The 20,360-nt window shown below is 44.8% G+C and overlaps 1 long non-coding RNA gene across 1 annotated transcript; it reads left to right on the top strand.

Annotated features, from left to right (window-relative positions):
* Positions 1-1,251: 1,251 nt before the first annotated feature.
* On the top strand, positions 1,252-19,049 carry LOC136360894 (uncharacterized). Its single transcript, XR_010743535.1, has 2 exons — positions 1,252-1,385; positions 16,954-19,049. It is a non-coding gene; the product is annotated as an uncharacterized lncRNA (long non-coding RNA).
* The last annotated feature ends 1,311 nt before the right edge of the window (positions 19,050-20,360 follow it).

Raw genomic sequence — 20,360 nt, 5'->3', positions numbered from 1 at the left:
GTGGCCTTTCAAATTGATTTTGGAAAAATTGCTAAATAAATTGTTTTATTTTGAATTGGCTTCTAATCAGTTATAACAGGGGTTACACTGAATTCAGTGGAGCTGCCCTGCTCCACGTGAAGTAGAGGCTATTCCTGCTCTAAATCATAGGTGCAACCCAGCTTCTGGCTCTGACCATATCAGCAGTTCTTCCCTGCGTGGATGGTTGAAGTGTGCAGAAACACCCTGGGAATGATGCTGTCAAACCGGCTTCCCCTCTTTTTTTCTGCCATGTGATCTCTTCTGTTTCTCTGATCGTCACACTCACTCTACTTCTTGAGACGCCTCCTTCAGGTTCACCTTACAAGTTATTTTCTGCCCCACGTCCAACTCTTTTTCTTGCCTTAGCTTCCCAGACTGATTCAAAGAGCATTTTGCAGAACGTCCTGGCACCATTGTTTTCTTGTTTCCTCCCTCCATTTCTTACACAGCCCTCCACCAGTTCAGTACTGTTTACTTACTTAGCTAATTGGCTGCGTTTACAACTTGCCTGAGGCTTTCCAGATGATTTTGAAGCTTCTTTGTTCTCTAGAAACTGTTAAGCTATGTGATAAAAATTCAGCTGGTGGGAGATAGGGGCTCTCTTCTCACCTGACATGCCTGCCCACCCACACACCCAATAACTGCAGTCATTTCAGACTGTCTCGTCCCCAGCACAGGCACTGGAAGAAGACACTCTTCATTGTTAATTGTAACTGTGGCTCTGCTCAGGTCTCTTGCTGGAATGAGTTGGGCTGTGGGGCTGGCTGGGCAGGGACATGCCTCCCATGTGCCATGTTCCAGAGACGAGGAAAAGGAGTACGAGCCAAAACGGGACAAAGTCAATTTGGATCACACAAGAAAGGATGAATTTTTTTTATGAGAAATTTAGAGGAGGAAGAAGTGCGGGAAAATAAAGGGATAGTCAGTGACTGGAGTGAGTGCAGATGCGTATGTGACGGACCAGCTGGTGTAAAGGTGAAGGTCTGGGAGCTGGGGACAAATGCCAGGGACCAGCTCAGGATGTGAAGGGACCTGTTTGTCTCTAGGAGCAAAACCATGGGGAGATCAGCTATGGGACCTGGAATGTCCTGGTGAGCTCTCTGAGACAGTCTGTCCTGGCAACTGGAGTATGGCTGCGCCTTGTGGGTCCCTCTGTGTGACCACAGCGTGGGACAGCTGCAGTGTGAGAGTGGGGCCATGTGCCTGGGAAGCCTCATCTTACAGGAGATCTGAGACACTCACCTGTTCTTTTAGGTGGAGGACAGCCCAGCAGCTGGAATTACAGGAGAGGAAGGGAGGAGAGAAGGAGAAAGATGCACCTGGAATAGCAAATTCTCCCAGCAGTGCCAAGGAGGAGAGCTATGGTGAGTCCTGTAGGCTCTGTCTCCTCTCTTCTGTGTCCCAGGACCCTGTCTGCCCCACCACTGCCTCCCTCCTCCTTCTTTCCCACAGCGCTGCATTTTTAAAAATTTTATTTTGGCTCCCTCGTGTTGCGGAATAAGGACTTGACAATTAAAATTGTAATGCAGTATGTTTTATTCCAGCTGGGACGCAGAGGGGATATTTCCACCAATTATGTGTACCTGGTCGAGCCAGGTTTCAGGTTTAAATACGCACGGAGGCCACAAACCCACACCTCCCCGCCCGCCCGCTCTCCGCCTCCTTGAGCTTCATATTATAATTTGTCTTCTGTGATGCCGCAGCTTCTGGTGGTCGCGGGTGGGGGTCTTGGATGAAGTAAAAGACGTCTTCCTCAGTGTTCACTGCTTGCTCACTCACCTCTGCTTCTGGGCAGGCACAGCCGGGGTTTGGTTAACTCCCGGGTTAGGTTGTCCTGGCCAAAACCGGGAGCCTGGTTCTTGCTGGTTTCTTAATCAACCGGTTCTGCTTTATTGGGTGTTCACAATACCGAAGTCCTGCTTTACTGACTTTTCACAATATACATCTTATCGTTATGGCCTTTACCTAGAAATTAAATTCCTATGTGTTCTGTGACAAACTGTTTTTACCTAACAAATTACATTTCTATTATAAGCTGTTTTCCTACTTTTACAAACTTGCTAAATAAGCTATATATTTTTGTTTCCCCTTCACCCACTTAAGTACATTATATGGTTCTAAAATTCTGAATTTTCATACGCATATGTGTTTCCTGTATCACCCTTTTATCTCCTTTTTCCAGCTTGCTCTGAGTGGTTTCCTGACCCTGTATTTGCCTTACAGTCCCTGGCTTCTTCTTCCTTTGCTCTCTGGCTCCCAAGCTGTATTTTGGAGTTCCTCCCTCTCTGTCCCTGGAGCTTGTCGGTGTTTCTCCCATCTCTGTCTCTGTGTCTGGCAGCTTGTCCCTGTTCAAGGTTTTCCTGCTTGACTCTGTAGCATGGAGTGAGTCTGTGTCATTCTCCATCTCTCTTTGCTCTGCTCCCTGCCCCTCATTTTGAAATCCTTGCTCTCTGTCCTGTACTGGGATGTGTTCTCTCTCTCTCTTTTCAGGCTCCTGCTCCTTATTTATCAAATACTTCTTTCTTCATCTCTCAGTCTCTTGCTGGATCACAATCTTTAATTCCTTCTTTTCCTTCCCTGAGGCCCATCTTTCTTTCTCCTGACCACCTCAGGCTCCCTGTCCCTGTTTTAATTCCTCATTCCCTAGCTGGTGCTGTTCTTCCTGTGTCAGGTGCTTTATCCCTATCTTCATTCCTTACCCCATTACTATCATATTATTCTGCCATATCTGTGTTTGGCTCCGTATCCCTGTTTTTTCCTTCTCCTCTCTCTGTGCCCTGTTGTCCCTGGCTGTTTTTAATTTCTCCATCTCTCTCTCTCTGCCTGGCCCCAGCTCCCTCTTTTTTCATTCCTTGCTCTCTGTCTTGTAGTGCATCAGTATTTTTAATTTCTCTGACTCTGTCCTGCTCCCTGTGATTCAGTTTCTTCCTTCTCAGCCCTGTGGATGGTGTGATTCTGTTTCCTCCTCTGCCTCTCCTTTTCCATTTCCCTGTCCCTTGCTTTGAATCCCACACACTCCCTGCATCTTATTGCTTCCCACCCCTGTGTTTTAATTCCCCCCTTCCTGCTGCATAGTCTGTTGCTTTTTCCTTTTTTCGTCTCTCTCCATCCATCTTGCTGTGCCCACTTTTTTATTCCTTCCTCTCTGCTCTGCACCCTGCTGCTATTTTTCCGTTTGTCCAGCTGCCTGTCCCTGTTGGTTCATTCTGCCCTTTTCCTCATTGTCAGAGACTGAAATATTAGAGTTTACGACTTAAACATTTTCATTAAAGACTTTTGCTTATTATAGCAAAACTGTGTTAGAAAAGCTGCAGAGAAGACCACCACACCCTGACTGGGGCTCTGAGAGGCCCTAGTCCCTTTGCTGATGAAGGTCAGATAAAGTCACAAAGCACAAGCCTAAGACCTTCGGGGTAGAGACCACAGCCCCAGGGCTATCAGCTGCCAGGCTGGAACAGGCCCTTGTACAAAAGAGTGGGGGGAAAAAGGCTTTGGGTGTGTGTTGGAAAACCTCTGGTCAGAGGCAGTGACCGCCCAACCTCCACTGTGCAGAGGAGCCCAGCAGAGGGGCCCTTCACCCGGGGAAAAGATTATCCACAGCACGGGGGTGACACGGCCCATCAGAGGCCACCCTCCCCGCCAAAGGGGCGCCCAGACCCTGCACCGGAGCACTGCAGCATGATGCAGCAGACCCTCCGTGCTGCAAGGCGCGGTGTCAAACTGCTCCCCTGCAGGGAGGTACATGGATGTTCCCACTTACCCAAAGCCTATATTAATTCACGGAATTCTATACTCTGGCGTGTGGCTGCGGCAGCAGGGGACCCTCGCCACCAAGAAGATCAGATGGAGGGGAGAAACAAGACATTGTTGGGACTCTCAGATGATGGATATTCTTCCACCTAACCTCTGTCACTCTCTCCCTGTCCCCCTACTCCCCAAGCACACTTCTTTCTCTGTTTCTTTCTTTCCTTCTTTTCTCTTTCTTTTCTCTATGCCTCTTTTACTATTAAATAAAACGTATCATTTTTTTGGCACCAACATCTAACCTCATTTGGCTTCAATCTCGTTTTGGGGTATATTTCGAATCTTCAGAGTTGTTCCCGGTTTAGACACAGAGACTTAAGTTTTTCCCTGCTCTTCTGGGTTTAAAGCGGATGGTAACACTCCTGCACCCACCACTATCCCCTGCCGTGGGGATCCCTCTCTGTTCCCAGTGCCTCCGTGTCCGGTCACTAATCACTCCCTCTGTGAATCCCGGCTTTTCTCTCCGCTCACTCCCAGGGACCAGTCTGGGGCATGGATGGTCTGTGACCCTGCTGTCACCTGCGGACGGACCTCGGTACTGCGGCTGCGTCCCCCCCGGGTGGGTTCATTTAGGGATCCCCCACCCCCTTAATTATTACAGATTGCGAGGGGGGCACCCCAAAGCCTCCCTTATTTCAGCCCTGAAATCCCCCCGGCAGGATCCAGATCATGCGGACGATCGATGGGAAACCGCAGCGGGCTGGTCGGTGAGCTGGGGTTTGGGGGTGCCCCGCCCTTTCGGGCGGTGGGTTCCGTAATTTTGGAGCCTCCCTCATAATTTTTGGTGGGCCCTAAACAATTTTTGGGACGTCGTGTTCATTTTGGGGGAGGATTCCTGTAATTTTGGGAAGTTCCTCTATTATTTTGGGGCGATTCCCCATCATTTTGGGGGAGTCCATAATTTTGTGATGTTCCTAATAGTTCGGTGGGGTCTCCGTTATTCTGGGGGGGGTCCCATAATTTTGGGGTTAAGGCGCGTCGTTTTGAAGGGGTTCCTCGGTGTGAGGCTTTTTCTGAGGACTCTATCCAGGTGCACAGAGTCCACTTCAGGGGCTTTGAAATAACGGGAGCGGGGAGAGCGCCAGGTTCGGGACGGGAGCAGCGACACGGCCGCTGTGCTTTACGGCAGTGTGGCGGGCACGGCGGGGAGGTGGCCGTGCTTTACGGCAGTGTGGCGGTGTGGGGTGGTAGAGCGCTTTACGGCACCGTGGTGGTCCAGGTGAGTCCAGCCCAAAAATACCTGAAAATTCATAGGGAAGGTGTGTGTGTGAGAGAGCTCAGTGTGGCCAGCCTGGGACAGACAAGGTGAAGGTGAGACCTTACTGTGTATTCTGCTATGAAAAGCATGGATGAAGAAAATGGTTACACGGAAGAAGGATCCAGACTCTCAAGGTGCATAAGGAAAGGACAAGAGGCGACAGACACAAACAAAAGATTTTCCAATTAGATATGGGGTAAAAACTCTTCCCACTGAGGATGGAGAACCAGGAGACATTTTTACCAGTGACTCATTCTCCCAGGTAGTCTTTACAAGCATTACTTAAAATTGACCAGTTGTTAGCATAAGCCTGAATTCACAAGAGTTGATAGTGCAGTGAAGACAGCAGGGTGAGTCTCTTGAGCCCCTTGGTCTTTCCAGTAATCCTCCTTGATGTGAGGTAGTGGGATGCTGAAAATCAGCATGTTATAAATGAGTGTGCTGCTTAATTTTCAATCTAAAAAAATAACCCTCTAAACAAAATTAAATATAGCAGCAATTTTAATTTGAGCATTGGTTCTAAATAATAATACAGAAACAAATTTATACTGCGGGATACATTCCTGCGGGGTACGGAGCAGGGCTGTTCTAAAATTAACCTTTTTATACTGTGGGTCATCTCCTATTTCCTCCTTTTTTCGATCCGTAAAATTTACATCACTAGTGTCATCACCCGTATTTCTACCTCTACTGTGCAGACTCCATCATCCTCTTTTTTGGGGTCTCCTCATTTTCAGGGGTCATTGGGAGGAAGGCTGATGGTCTTCCTCTGTGTCCTGTAAATTACCTTTCCTAATTACACATGCACGTTAAGCTTATTATATATATAAATATACTTTTGCTGACACACTAAGGCAACAAATTCAATATAATTACCACTTTTCTGGATTTTTCCCAGGTTTTTCCTGTCTTCTAGATAATTATAGCTATTCTTACCTCGGTTCTTTCCTGTTCTGCACTTTCCTGTTCTTTAGTGAACATCTGGAGACATCTGCAGGAGAAGAGAGGACACCCCTCCCTCTCCTCCTTGGCATTACATTTTTAACTACTTATTTTAGTATTTTTAAAATGTTGATAGCTCTTTCAATTTTGTCAGCACGAATCATACCTCTTTATCACAAGCAGGAGTTGCTTGCAGCTCTTTGGGAAAGATTACTGTGATTTAGAGCCTGTGGAGAAAGCTAATAACAGAGGAAGATTATAAGAGTTTAAAGAGAAGGATAAATGAAGGTAATGAAAATGAAGCAAAACTCCAACACAAAGTAAATGTTTAGACTATTAAAAAAAATCCACAAAATTTCCAGTCATAAAGGATGGAAGCTGAATGAAGAATAAACTGTCAGGAGCAATAGGGAAGGCTTGATTGTTCTTAGCTTAAAATCAGACCGACCACATATCATGCTGTCAGTGCAAAGCACTTGATCTTCCTGTTCTCCTTTTACACCCTCAGGGCCAAGTGTCTCACACAGCTGTGGTACCGTGCTGGAGCTTTTCTCCTCTTGTGATGCTTCTGAGCCCAGGAGCCCCAAGAGTAGGAACAGAACTAAAGAGAGCTGGTAGGCAGAAGCCCAGTGAGTGTCAATGCCTCAGAAAGGCAAAGGCTAACAGACTGGTCAGAAATCAAAGGACCAAATAGGTGATGGTGGCATGGTAAAAACCCTATTATGTCCTGGCTGCCCTGCTGCTCCTGGGGCCCTGGGAGAGGGGCATGGGATAGGAACAACCCATTTGAGAGACACAGAATATGCTGAGTTGGAAGGGACTTATCAGGACCATGAATTCTAACTCCTGGCCCTGCACAGGTCACCCCAACAATCGCACCCCGTGCCTGAGAGTGCTGTCCAAACACTGCCAGAGCTCTGGCAGCCTTGAGGCCGTGGCCATTCCCTGGGGAGCCTTTTCAGTCCCATTCATGCTGTGGGGGAAGAATCTTTCCCTGCTATCCAGTGTCGCCCTCCCCTGACACACCTCCCGCCGTTCCCTTGAGTCTTGTCACGGGAGTGAAGAGATCAGTCCCCGTGGCACTGCTCCTCCTCGGAGGAGACAAAGACGATTTGCTCAATCTCCTCGACTGAACAAATCTGCAGGTGAGTTTGTAACCACTAGATGGAACTCAAACACTTCGTATTAATTCACTGATCATCGGCACAGAGTTCATCCTGATTTTAGGTAGGGCTGTGAGTCTGGGAGCTGAATGTCAACACCTGCCCTCCGCTGCAAAGGGCTTTTATGGAAATACAGCAAGAGCTCCTAAAATATGGGTGAATAATTCATTCATTCCAGTGAGCAGAGATACTGAATATTTTATGTCCAGGCCATGGTAATGTTATTGGTTCCTACTGAGAGGCACAAATGCCTCTGATGGCTTGATGGAGAGCACTGGGATATGTCCTTCATCAGACAGACCAGCAGCACATGATTTTGGGTAAGTCATTTAACATGGCTGTGGCTTGGTTCCTCCTTTGCTGAAGTGAGTTTTGAAACTGTCTGCCTTAAAGTGTGCTTGAACATCCAGTATGTTATTCTCGAAGCTATTTAATACTCCTTGGTGGGGTACACCTTGCCAGTGTACAGTGGCGGACAAAAATGCAGTCATCTACAACACAAATCCTGCATTCTGCTGTCCTCCAGTTTCTGAGACTCCAAACTTGTTTTCTTACAGCTCATTAAATAAGACAAACTAAAGGACAGCTACCATTCATTTCTTAAAGGCTTAGAATATTTAATTACAATTAAAAAACAACCAGTATTATAAAGCCTAGAGGCCCCAAACAAGATCAGCTCTGTGTTGTGCTGTTTCTTGTACTAACAGAATAAAAGGAATTCCTTCCCTTAAGCAGGTTACAATCTTCACAGGAAAAATGTACCTGGGGACAAAGAAAGCAAGCAGTGCCCTAGTAAATACAAAAAAGCCATCACTTGCCATGAGGGAATTCAGAGGTTTAAAGAGTAGCTCAGGAGCTAGTGTAAAGCTGGCACAGCAGCCCCGATGCTGTGAGTTTACAGCAATTTATACCAGCTGAGTATACACCTCAGGTAGAGGAAGTGTCTTTCTTAATGTCAGATTCAAAGTCTAACCTAGAGCTGAACCAGATTGTCCGAATCCTGATCACAAGGCTTTTTTTTTCATGCACATGCTTTCCCACTGGCCAGCCCCTGGAAGGGTGGCTTGCTTGTCTCAGATTGTGCTGCTCAAGGTCTCGGCTGAAACATCGCTGCACACAGCTTGTAGGAACACAGCTGGGATTTTAGATGAGCACAGAGTAATGTGGAGAAAGCCTAGATCAGATCTGAAACAGAAGACTCAAGAATTGCAATTAATTGTTTTAAAGAAATACCAGCTACAAGGAGAGTAGAATTCTTGCTATTATCAAACAAATTTTAAAAATAGTTCATATTCTAAATGATGCTTAATGATTAAGTATTGTCTTTTCACACCAAACACAGTATCTTTAGCTGTTATCAGATAAGTAGGTTGTGAGTTAATTGAATATATTGTTCCAAATGCATTTGCCACCTTCAAAGTCAAAAGAGATTATTTTTCCTTACCCGCATTGAGATGATACTGTGAGTATATTAACAGTAGCAATATTAATTATTAATTATTATTAATTAAGAGCAATGCAGAGATGTTTGTTTTCTCAAGACACGTGGTAGGCTCCAAAATATTTCTCAATAGTTGTTTTACCATTCAAATAAAATTTAAAAACTGGTAATAATGGTGACTGTTCTGGGAAAGAGACTCTTCTTTATCAATTTGTATGTATAAACACCAAGAAATTAGTGAAAGCCATCAGAATATTGAAAATGGAGCAGGAAAACCTGCTCTGGTAGCAGGAGATTAATGGCCTTTCTGATACACAGTTCTTCAGAGAAAGAAAAGACAAATTTCTTACAAGTCCATTTTTCCAATTGTCCAAAGCAGCATGCAAGGAAAGTGGTAGGGAAGTTAGTTCCTAATCTAATGTATCAATTAATTGATAGATTATATGAAATACACTAATTGATAGCAGAACAATCCAAATCTGTAACTTAAAGGTTTGTACAATGTTTAGGCTTTTAGTCTTCCCAATTCAGCTTGGAGGTTTAACAGGAGCAGTTTACAGAACCTAATCTGAGGCCAGTGAAGTTTCCTTTGGAGGGGTTTAACTGGAAGAGTAAAGCTCCAGAGAAATCATTACCAGGTGGGGTCACGCAAAAGTGGTACAGATAAAGAAAGAGGGTGAGCACTATCCATATGGAAAGCTCATCCTGATTCACAGACCCAAGACTGCAAGATTCACATGACCCAAGAACATTGCAGTTCCCACTTTTGGCATTTCTTTCTGTCTGTGTGGTGCTACTCAAGCAAGATACAAACCTTTTCGCAATAGGGGACGGTCAGTCAAATGAGGTACTTTGAGAATAGGTAGATGAGGAGTTCTTTAATTGGAGTCTTGCCTTGCATGTGAATTCTGAATTCCCTGGCTTTGGTCAGTGCACTTCTTCTGTTTCCCAGATGCTGACAACTGAACAAATCCGTCTTTCTGCTCATGGAAAGAAGCAGCTTGCCTCAGAGACTTTGCAATATTCTTGGAAATAAGGGTATAAATGAAATGAAGAAGCAACTGACTTGTAAAAAGAGGGTAGCAGAGTTGTAGCACTCTTGCCATATAAGAGACTGTGCTTGTAATGATAAATTTTATTAATATGATGTGAAGTAGCAAAACTTCAAAACAGTAGCTAACATTAGCAACTCATTGCTGATCCTCCTAGGAGTAAGTAATAAATGCCCATTCAGATGTTTCTTCATTTCCATAAAACTGTTTGCACTGACCATGCAGAAATAGTGTCTTCCAGATTGATACTACTGACATGCATTCACAATTCGTGCTTATTATAAAATCCCTGTGGACTTGGCTGGAGACAGTTTTCCTAGACTTTGAGTTTGATTGTCTTCTGTGATATGCAGGCATTTGTTTATTGGAGGGCACAAGTTACTGATGTGAAACATTCAGAAGTGATAAAGGTTTTACATTTAGTTTAATCCTGTTCCATCTATTCTGGAATAATTCTGCCTCCAGGAAAGGGCAAATATGAAATATGAAGTACAGTTGACTAGCAAAGGTAAAACTGGAAGCTTCAGTCTGAATGGGATATCTCAAAAAATAAAAGGTGGCCCAGAAGTATTGCTATGCTGTGGTGACTGATGGAGAACAAGGGTGTGATAATCGTTTGCAAGCCTTTCCTGGAAACATCTTGACTGTTCCAAGATGCAGAAACTCAGTCTGAGGATGATGTAGCTGTAATCAGCATTTTACCTGAAAAATGTTTCCAGTGTTCTCTTCTTGGAAAGCTGAAGTGATAGGGAACATGCTGCCAGCATTTAACTCTGGACTAGCAGTGATGTTTTTCAGGCATGTAGGCAAACACCAAGCCAGTGTAATGTAGGCCAGGTTAATCCTGCAGCACAAAATTTGCACCAACGTTTGAAGCTTTTACTTTTCCAACAATTTTCCTTTAGATTTTATCATTACTTGGAAAGGTTTTTATGTATATTTATATTTATATATCTAAATATCTCAAGAGCTTGTAGATTTTTTGGCACTTTCCTGCAGCTGTGAACATCCCATGACTAAGTGGAAAGATATCCTTCCCTGTTGTTTGTCGTATGTAGTTCAGGGTGGTTGAACTGTAAAGTCAGTGCAGCACCTCTTAGCACTCCAAGGGCCAGTCACCATGGCAATTTAAAGTGTCAGGAAACATCCTCAGCGATGGGAACACAGCTGCCTGCCCTGGTCAGCCACTGACTGCAGTGGTCCTTGGCAGCACCTTTTCCCTTGTACCAACCAGCATGCACCTGAGCAAAGTCTGAGCAAGGTTTGGGAGTTGATGTGGGACATCAAACCTCACAGGAGGTTTGGGTGGCTTGGAGGGATGACCTTAACAAGGATGTTGTTGGCTGTCCCATGCCAGCAGTCTTGGGGACACTATGTTTACCTGACTTTACTGATGTTACTTGGGAGTAAGAGATAAAGTTTGCATGCACCTGTGACCTCCCACCCTTAAAGGGAAGGGAGCACCCAAGATTTGTGGATGCTCGTGGTCAAAAGGAACAACAAAAGTCAGAGGGTCTGCAAAAACTCATGTTAGTAAATGACACCCTTGGCATGGGAACTGGTAGGTAAGTCCCTGACTTACTATATAAGCACATGTTAGTGGGAGTTGGATAAAGGGGTAAGATGAAAAGGAAGAAAGGAGGAAAGAGAGAAAAAGAGAACACTAGTCCTTGTTCTGGCACTGATCCAGCCCATGGGATGTCCAGGGTCCTGGGGCATGCTGCCTGGGCTTGGTGGGGGTACCAAGATAAGTTTTCCTTACCCTGAAGACAGAGTTCTTATTTTCTATGCAAATTAGTTTTTAGGCACAATCCCTTCTTTCAGACCTTTCCTGGAATGGGCAGCAGGGCTAAGGGGGTCTTGGGTGGTGTTAATTCCCCCTACACTCCATGCCCACTTCTCAGCCTCATCCCTGTGCTTGCTCTGTGCTGTCTTGTGCTTATCTCCAGGAACTAGAACAAGGGTGCTTGTCCCAGAGAAGTGCTGCCCTACCTCCACATTGCCCCCTTTTTCAGCCACACTTTGTTCTTGCCCACAGCATGTTATTGTTTGCTGTTTCCAACAATTCTTGGCTGGCTCCCCAGCCCTCTGGCTATCTGTATTTGAGATATAGACGTTAGCCCTTTAGCTTCTGGGATTCTACAGCACTGGATGATTAACCTTGCTGGGAAAGGGAAGGTTTAATCCCAGTTAAATTACAACAGTAACAAGGTTGCAGCACCTCCATTACCTGCAGTGCCCTGGGCATATTTAAATGTCCCATCATGACAGGCACTGTCCAGATGCAGGTTGTTTCTGCCTGTCAGTGGGCAGGAAGGCTTTGCATCCAGCAGTCTCCCTCATGACTTGTGTCACGTGCCAAGGCAGCATATTTTTTAGCATCTCATCCATGGACAAACGTAGACTTTTGCAGTACTGAATGTGTGTATGATACAATTGACTGGAGTTCTTCATGAACATTTGCATGAATGAAGGAAACCTTTCTCCTGTCCCATAAGCTGTGTCACCCCCCTGGGCTCCCAGTGACACTTGCCAGCTTTGTCTGCTCACAGACAGAGTGCACCAGGCTTTCTCCAGGGCTTAGACTTTCCCCTACACGGTAGACAGGCCAGCAAATTGGCCCCGAGACATGTCTCTTGGCTTTCAGCCCTTTCCAGCTTAGGAGAAACTAACAGATGTTCTGCTCTGAGCTCATTACAGGTTTCCAGGCAGGGGAAATTAGCAAAGTCTCTTTAGCATCTGCCTCTTCCAGCTAAGGAGGAGCTCCTCAGCCCTGCCTCTCTGATCTTATTTGGGCACAGATCCCTTTAAGTTCACTGCCTAAACTGTCCCACTCCTTTGCAACTGTGGTGGCCCCAGCTGGCCCTGCCTTTTCTCTCTAGGGCTAAATGAACTGGCTGTGCTCAAGAAGTGTTGTTTCAGAGAATTTACAATAGGTTTAGATGAGGAGTCAGAAAATAAAACCTCCAACCCTCTAAGGTCTTCACAGAATCCCAGGATGGGCCAGGCTGGAATGCACCACAGTGGTGTTGTCTGGTCCCACCACCCTCCTCCAGCAGGGCCATCCCAGAGCACAGAGCACGGGACTGTGCCCAGATGGTTCTGGAATATCCCCAGTGAGGAGACTCCACACCCTCTGTGGACAATCTGTTCGGGCTCGGTCACTGCCCAGGGAAGAAGTTCTGCCTCATGTCCAGGTGGAACCTCCTGGGCTCAGTCCCTGCCCGTTCCTCTGGTGCCATTGCTGGGCCCCCTGGAGCAGAGCCTGGGCCCTGCTCGGAGCCCTCCCTGCTCCCAGGGACACACAGGGATGAGGGACTCTCCCAGCTGGGGCTCCTCTGGAGGCTGGATGGCCCCAGCTCCCTCAGCCTTTCCTCACCAGGGAGATTCTCCAGGCCCTTCCTCATCTCCAAGCCTCCACTGGCCCTGCTCCAGGAGCTCCCTGTCCCTCCTGTGTTGAGGAGCCCAGAGCTGGACACAGCTCTCCAGATGTGCCTCCCAGGGCTGAGCAGAGGGGCAGGATCACTCCCTGACCTGCTGGCACTGCTCTTCCTGATGGACCCCAGGGTTCCACTGGCCTTCTTGTGCCTCAGGGCACTGCTGGCTCATGGTTCTGTCAATCAGGTTATTTACTCTTCTTCAAGCCTCAGGTTCTACAGCTCAGTAATTGCATGAGAAACTTGATTCTTGCTTTAATATAAATTATAATAACAGCAGATAAAGGCATGGAATTACTGATTCTAGCAAGCAAAACAAGAAAGGCTAAAAAACCCCACCAGAGGCAGATGCATGGGTGTGCAGAGAGGACGGATGACAGCTGGCTGGGCCATGTCCCCGGTGGCATGTCCCCACCAGGTCAGCTGATGAGGAGCAACCTCAGCATCAATTCATGTGACAAGGGCCCATGCAGACCCAGTCATACAAGGAGCAAAAGAAACACCATCCCTTCTGTCAGGCCTTGCATCAAAGGTCAGGCGACCCTGTCATGCAAAGAGGAAGGTCTCTTCTTCCTCTTCCTCGGCTGTGTCACCTCATCTGCCTCCAGCACAGGCATAGTGGTAATTCTGGAGAGTTACAAGCACTAAGAGCAGGCAGCTGGAGGCAGAGAAGAATAGCTTAATCACACCAGGTCTCTCCTTTGGCAAAGCAACATCACAAATGAAATTTTGCTGATGATGTTTTGGAGTTTGTTCGTTTTAAGTAAGTGTCTACATGTGGAGCAAGCCTTTCATCAATGATCAACCATTGTCATGCTTGGTGGATTCGTGACACTGTTAAACCCATCACAACAGTGCTTAGCAAAAGTATGTTCTGTAATGTAAGACAATGCCTTTGCAGTTCTTACTTATTTCTAGTAAATTCAATATTAGCAATGACATCTATTAAAAAACTTCATGCCTCTTTCTTTCGCCAGCAGAATATTGCTGGGAATCAAGATGATACTGTTAGAGTGTCTACTAGTAGAGTGGTGAGGATGGGAGACTCTTACCTGGATGTGAAGGGGTTAACTCCCATGGAAGGGGCTCTGAACCAAGCAGGATATCAGTTTGCTGATCTTGGTATCATTGAGCCTCAAACTGTTGGAGCTTGGTGCAGGAGTTATCCAGGGAAGTCTATAGGTCCTGTGAAATATATTGAGGTGGACAAGATACTCACAACAAAGATAGAGTTTGATGAAGTTATTGGAGCTTACTTTGGCTTTATGCTGATGTAAATTCTCCAGTGCTGAGCTACTGGCCTTATTATAATAGATGCTATGATCCTGTAACTGTTTGCACCAGCGAGAAGCAGACAGCACCGTGTCCTCCACTGCCTTGGAGCTGTGATAGACCTGCCACAACAACATGAAGCAGAGGCAAATACACTGCAAGCACAAATGGGACAGCCCAGGATATGTGTTTGCATGACATTGGCAAATTGCCTAAACTACTGCTGCAGTCAGTGGTGACAAAGAGAAAATTCACCCATTCCTCCAACCCTTTGCAGACACCTGCAACAGGATGAGGTGAACTTTAGCCACTAAAGAGAGATCTTTCCCTTTCAATGCCACAGAGTGACAAGAGAACAACTGATCTGGACCCCTAGCTCTTACTGATTGCAATTGATGTTTTTTTCTTGGTGTTCATCGGTAAAGCTGAAAGCAGAATGAAACCCTGTTTGAGGAAGGAAAGGGTCTTCTGAATTTGGTACTATTTTTTTCTACCTGGAATTCTCCTTGGCCATATTAAATATGGGCCACTACTGCATGAATCCACAGAGTTAGGAAACCTAGGAATCAGAACAAAAGGTAAGAATATTAATATGGAAATTAATCATTCAGATTGAGTGGGTGGAAAATAATATAAATTGAACTCTGGAAAGACAAGATTAACTGGATAAATTTGACATTACAACAGTGATCTCTGTATTGAGTCAGTGACTGCTCCATATACTATGCCAAAGGCAACTCTGTATGGGCTACTTTTGAAATACTAACTGAAAGGCTTTGTGACAAATGGAAAAAGAATCCAACAAATGGTAATTTACCAAATTATATCATGGTCAAAACAAAGAAAAGATTAAACTCTCCCATTTAAAATTAAATCAAATGCCTTGTAATATGACACAGATAAATACTTAACAATTATGGGATGCAACATCAGTGCCCATAGGCAAATACAGAACAATAATATATTTCTAATGGGAGACACTCAAGAGACTATTTATTTAAATTGCACAAAGATTTATACTGTACTAATCTCATTATGAACCAAACATAGGAAACGTGATTTGCAGCACATTATACAATAAAATTGGACCTTAAAAGATTATCACATTCATAAGGATCTTCTCCTAAATAAGGGTAGCATGACACTTTATGTATTGCAACACTTGGCTCTAGAAAGTAATGCTGCTAGAAAACATTAATGCTGTTAGACTTGTTTAACAAACAATTTGTCTCCCAGGATTCCTTTTTCAGTTGAAAATCACCATTAACACCTGTCAGATCCATACAAACATGTTCACCTTTCAAATCATGTGACCTGGTTTTATTATGGCTTATGTGCATTCTGAATTTATGTCTCTGAGGGTGGTAAATGGCATGAAAAAAAGAAACCTTTTCTCCCTCTTTATGATAATATCTACTTACCATGCTGTATTTTTCATCTGTCTATGCTCAGCTGCTTTACCACAACTCTGATTTTGTTTGCTGAGAAAGCTGTAGCAGGGAAGGGAACTCAGGTGCAAATTTCCCCATGAAGGCACTGAACCCCAGGTTTTTGTGTTCTCTGGTCTCTGGAGGAAGGGATGGCACTCTTGTACCACTGCTGATGCTACTGGGACAGCTGCAGGTCTGGCACTCTGGGGTTGGCCAATGCCTCCAGGCACACTGGGCAAATTTATGATCAGCAGTGGACAAAGTGGCAGCTTTCATTTAAAATCATGAGCCTTTTTAAAAGGACTGAGGAGCTGTTCCTGTCTTTTATCAGCTGCCCGTTGCCATTTGAAGGACAATTGCCCAGCTGGGCACTTCACTTCATGGTGGCTCACTGCATCCAAGTGATTGTGGTATTTTTATAGAATGTCAGACACGTGGATCTGTCTGTCTTCATCATGCCACATCAGCACACTTCTGTCATTCTGAGATTGATTCTGATTGGGAAAAGAGATGAAAAATCTCATCAAAAGCAGTTTCTGATTTTTATTTGGTGTGAACCTTTTCTTTCTTGAGTAGCACACATACATATCCAGGAAAATATATTTTCTTAAGCAAACTACAGAACGTTTTGTCACTCATCAAGCATTCACAGCACTGACCTCTAGAGTTTTAAGTGATTTGAGTTCTCTTACACAAACTAGAAAGCAACTTTTCAATCAGCTTCTCTTTTTTCTTTGTAAAATAATGTGGCATTTGGCATCAATGAAGGCATTTTAAATAGAGACAGCTGGTGGCAAGTGTTTTCAGGGAGAAAGCCTGAACTTGTGATTTTCCTCACTTTCCCTCATTACAGATTTGGTATCTTTAAGCCATAACACTTTTTGATTCCCCGCGCCCCCCCCTCCTCCCCCATACTTTCCTCTCTTGTGTTGGTTGGATTTGCTGGTTGGTGGTCAGCTAGAAGGATTTGGGGATTAATAAACAGAGGCCTGACTGTTCAGTTGGGATCTCTGGAGACAGAAGTATTGTAGATACCTGACCAGGGGAAGGAAAACCCCACAACTATGCTATTTCTGTTGCAAAGATATTTTGAGGTTTTCCAACTTGTAAGAAGGTTTCTGCTCTCTCTGCAGGCTTTGATGGCAGACACATCTACCTGTGAAGCACAAGGATTCAGCCTTGATGTTTTTTCCAGCATGTTTTTACTCACTCTGCTAGTGAGAGATTTGGAATCACCAAGTAAGAGAATCCAATCCCTTATCTTGGTTAAAGGGGTGGTAGAGTTTCCATCAAATATAAAATTGAAAGAGACCATCTATCTCCCAAAGGGAACACACATCATCTGAGAAAATAAGCTGAGCATGGGAAATCTTTTACCGATGAACTTCATTTTCAATAGTGGATGATCAAGATGTGGGGGGTAGGGATTGAGTGGGATTTTTGTTGTGTTTGGTTTGGGTTGGGGTTTTTGTTAATTATCATTCATTATCATTATTATTGAATGTGTCATGTCATCAGCATAAAATAATGGCTTAGGCAGCAGTACCCCCAAAGTCCAACTTTGCCATTGAGAGGCAGTAGATTTACTTGCACAGATATTGTCACTTGAAGACACACATTTACTGTCCAGAGAGGAAGCAAAGGTAAAGTACAACCTTGCTACTTTAAAGGAACTTGTCAAAGTTCCTTTGACATTGGAATTCATTCCCTTTCACAGCAAGTGACATGCCAGTTTTGGCCATTGAAGAGTGTGATGCAAGATGCCACAGTTTGCTGTGGCTTCCTCTTCATCTGGGCAGATAGCCAGGATCTCTCTTGTAGATGGACGTAAAAAAAGGAAAAATGAGTTTTTATGTGTAAAGAGCTGCTGGTTTTAATTTTGGGAAGCGTATTTTTAATAGCAAAGTGGTGGGCATAGTAGATGTGTTTTTCCCTGTTAATTTTTTGTTTTTTAAATAAATGAGCACTTGGGTTTGGACTGGAGGGTAGATGAGAGGAAAAGAAGGGGCAGCTCATTTTTGAGAAAGTTTAGAGATGCTACTGGACTTTTTTTTATTTTTTCCAAAGGATAGCTTTGGGAATTTATGTTTCCATAGTTCTTAGAGAGAATAGAAAAGAATAAGAATAAGAATAAGAATAAGAATAAGAATAAGAATAAGAATAAGAATAAGATTATTTCAGTTGGAAGGGACCTGCAATTGCCTGGAATCTGCCTATGACCAGGTAGGAGATGAACTGGCCACATGAGCTGGACCCACGGAGGACAAACACATCTGGAAGTGTTTGACCTCTGCACCCTTCACCCAGATTAGAGCTCTTTACAAAAGCAAGCAGCCCAAGCAGGTATTGTGTAGAGCTTCGTCAGAAGGTGTAAATCACTGTCTCTCTTTCCTGGGTGCACTGAAAAGCAGCATTTATCTCCCATAGGTGTGCGAGGCAGATCATGTAGCTCAGAGCACTCCTGCAGATGGAGGGTGGTGCTGTTGACAGTGGCCAGAGGGTGGTAGCACTACACAGCTCCTACTACTCTATCCTCCTCAAACTACGGTAAAAAAAAGCAGTTTTTCATTTCTTGTGAGGAAAAAAAGACAGACGAGATGAGAAAAGGTGGGGTTTTTTAAATGAAGAGAAACTTTTACAAACACACGTCCTTTTCCTAGGCCCTAAAAACATTATGCTAGCTCAGACAAGTACTGGTGGCAATTTTTATGAACTTTTTCACAGAATGCTCCTTTTGATATGATAGCCACAAGCTGTCAGGCTTATCGTTTCTCTGCTGTGGCACATAACTACCATAAACAGTGACCCCACCACAATAGCTGTCATATGCCACTTCCAGGCAATTGCAGGTCCTTTCCAACTGAGATACTATATTCCATTCTATTCTCTTCTATCTCCAAGGACTTCAGTAATGTAACAATACTTGGTGTTGTGGAAGTCTTCTGGTATACACATCTCTTCATTGCTGGAGTTGTAGATTGCCTTAATTTTTCTGAAAGTTGGAAAACTGAGAAAATTGATTGTTGAAGGGCACAAACCACACTAATGCTAATGTCAGAACCATTGTGTGCACATGTACTTGTGCATAGAGTGACGTGTCTGACTGTTAGTATTACTTAGCTTGTAGTTTAAAGCATAGAGGGTCCAAAGCTCACAGCTTCCAAATATCATTTGATATGACATTTTGTATTTTAGAGCTATAAAAAATAAACTTGGGCTGCTGACAGCAGTCATCTCTTCTTTTTCTCTTCTATGCCCCTGAGAACTGTGTGCCCCTGTCTGTTTACTCCCATTTCCAGTTGCATTTACTGTAATAGTTTAAACCAGAATAATCTGTTGGCCATGCTGTGGGACCATAGGCAGTTGGCTTCACTGGTCTGAGCCTCAGTTCTCCTATAGGTAAAACAAAGGTAACAATACTCTGTGGAGGGCTCTCAGATCTCCAGCTGCTGTGGAAGAGACAATAGTGTGATTATAATTGCCCAGACACTGCAAGACCCCGTGTTTGGTGGCATTTTTTTGTCCATCTCCTGACACCTTCAAACGTTGCCATGCACACTCTGTGTTTTTTTCTCCCTCCCCACTGCTGCTCTTTCCCCCCTTGCTGCTACCTCTCCTCTGTCCCATAGGCCTCTCTCAAGAAAATCTACTTAGTCTATTGACCCATTTTCCTCCTGTTGTTGGGTTCTGATTTGCCACTGCCTTTCCTTTCATAACCATTTGTATCAACAGTTCCTTTACCACTCTCCCCTTTCCTGCCCCCCTCCTCCCAAATTTTCCTGCAGCCCTGACACTTTCTATGGAAACAGCCTCAGGCTATTTCTAACCTTCTTCCTCCCATCAAAGCGATTGAAAAAATCAGCTCACTTTCTTCTCTTGGCAGGGAGGCTGCGGTGGCCCCTGGGCCAGGCTGGGAACCAGGAGCTCCTGGTTGGTGTTGGTGGCAGTACCACTGAGTCACCGCCCGGCCTTCGGCACCGCACTCACCTTCTCTCCCCTCCTAGCTTTAAAATAGGAGCAGTACTCGTGTGCTTACCTCACATGGATGTTGTAAAGCTTAATTACCATTTGTAAGATGGTATCTAAGAGTGAAACGTGTCTTTATCTCCTGCTGCAATAGTTGTGACCACTGCAATCTGCGCTTAGTTCAAGCCCTGGCATATGGAAGTATCTTCCACAGGCAGCTAAAGCCTTCCTTTCTCATGGTCACAAAGGTCCCTATGCCATAGTCCTCTGACACAGAGGAGTCTCCCTGGCTGCAAGGATAACAGGCAAGAAGGCTGAATTTACCTCCAGTCAGGGTCCAGCCTTTCCAGACACTATCTGATCACTCTCTCCCTCTCTCTCACCCCCTGAAACTGCTGCTGAGCCTCTTTTAACAAAAATCCTGGTCCTCATCACAACTGCCTTTTCCAACCTCACCAGTTGCTTTGCTCTTCCCTTTCTCTATATCCGACAGGACTTGTTGCAGCTGCTCTCCCTGCTCTTCCTTATTGAGTGCCCTCTCAGCCTGCCTTGATGGGTACAACCCAATGTGGAG

Source organism: Sylvia atricapilla, chromosome 5 (assembly GCF_009819655.1).
Source record: "Sylvia atricapilla isolate bSylAtr1 chromosome 5, bSylAtr1.pri, whole genome shotgun sequence".
NCBI classification, from domain to species: domain Eukaryota; kingdom Metazoa; phylum Chordata; class Aves; order Passeriformes; family Sylviidae; genus Sylvia; species Sylvia atricapilla.
Note: the sequence above shows the minus strand (reverse complement) of the source record. Positions and strands in the feature narration are given on the sequence as shown.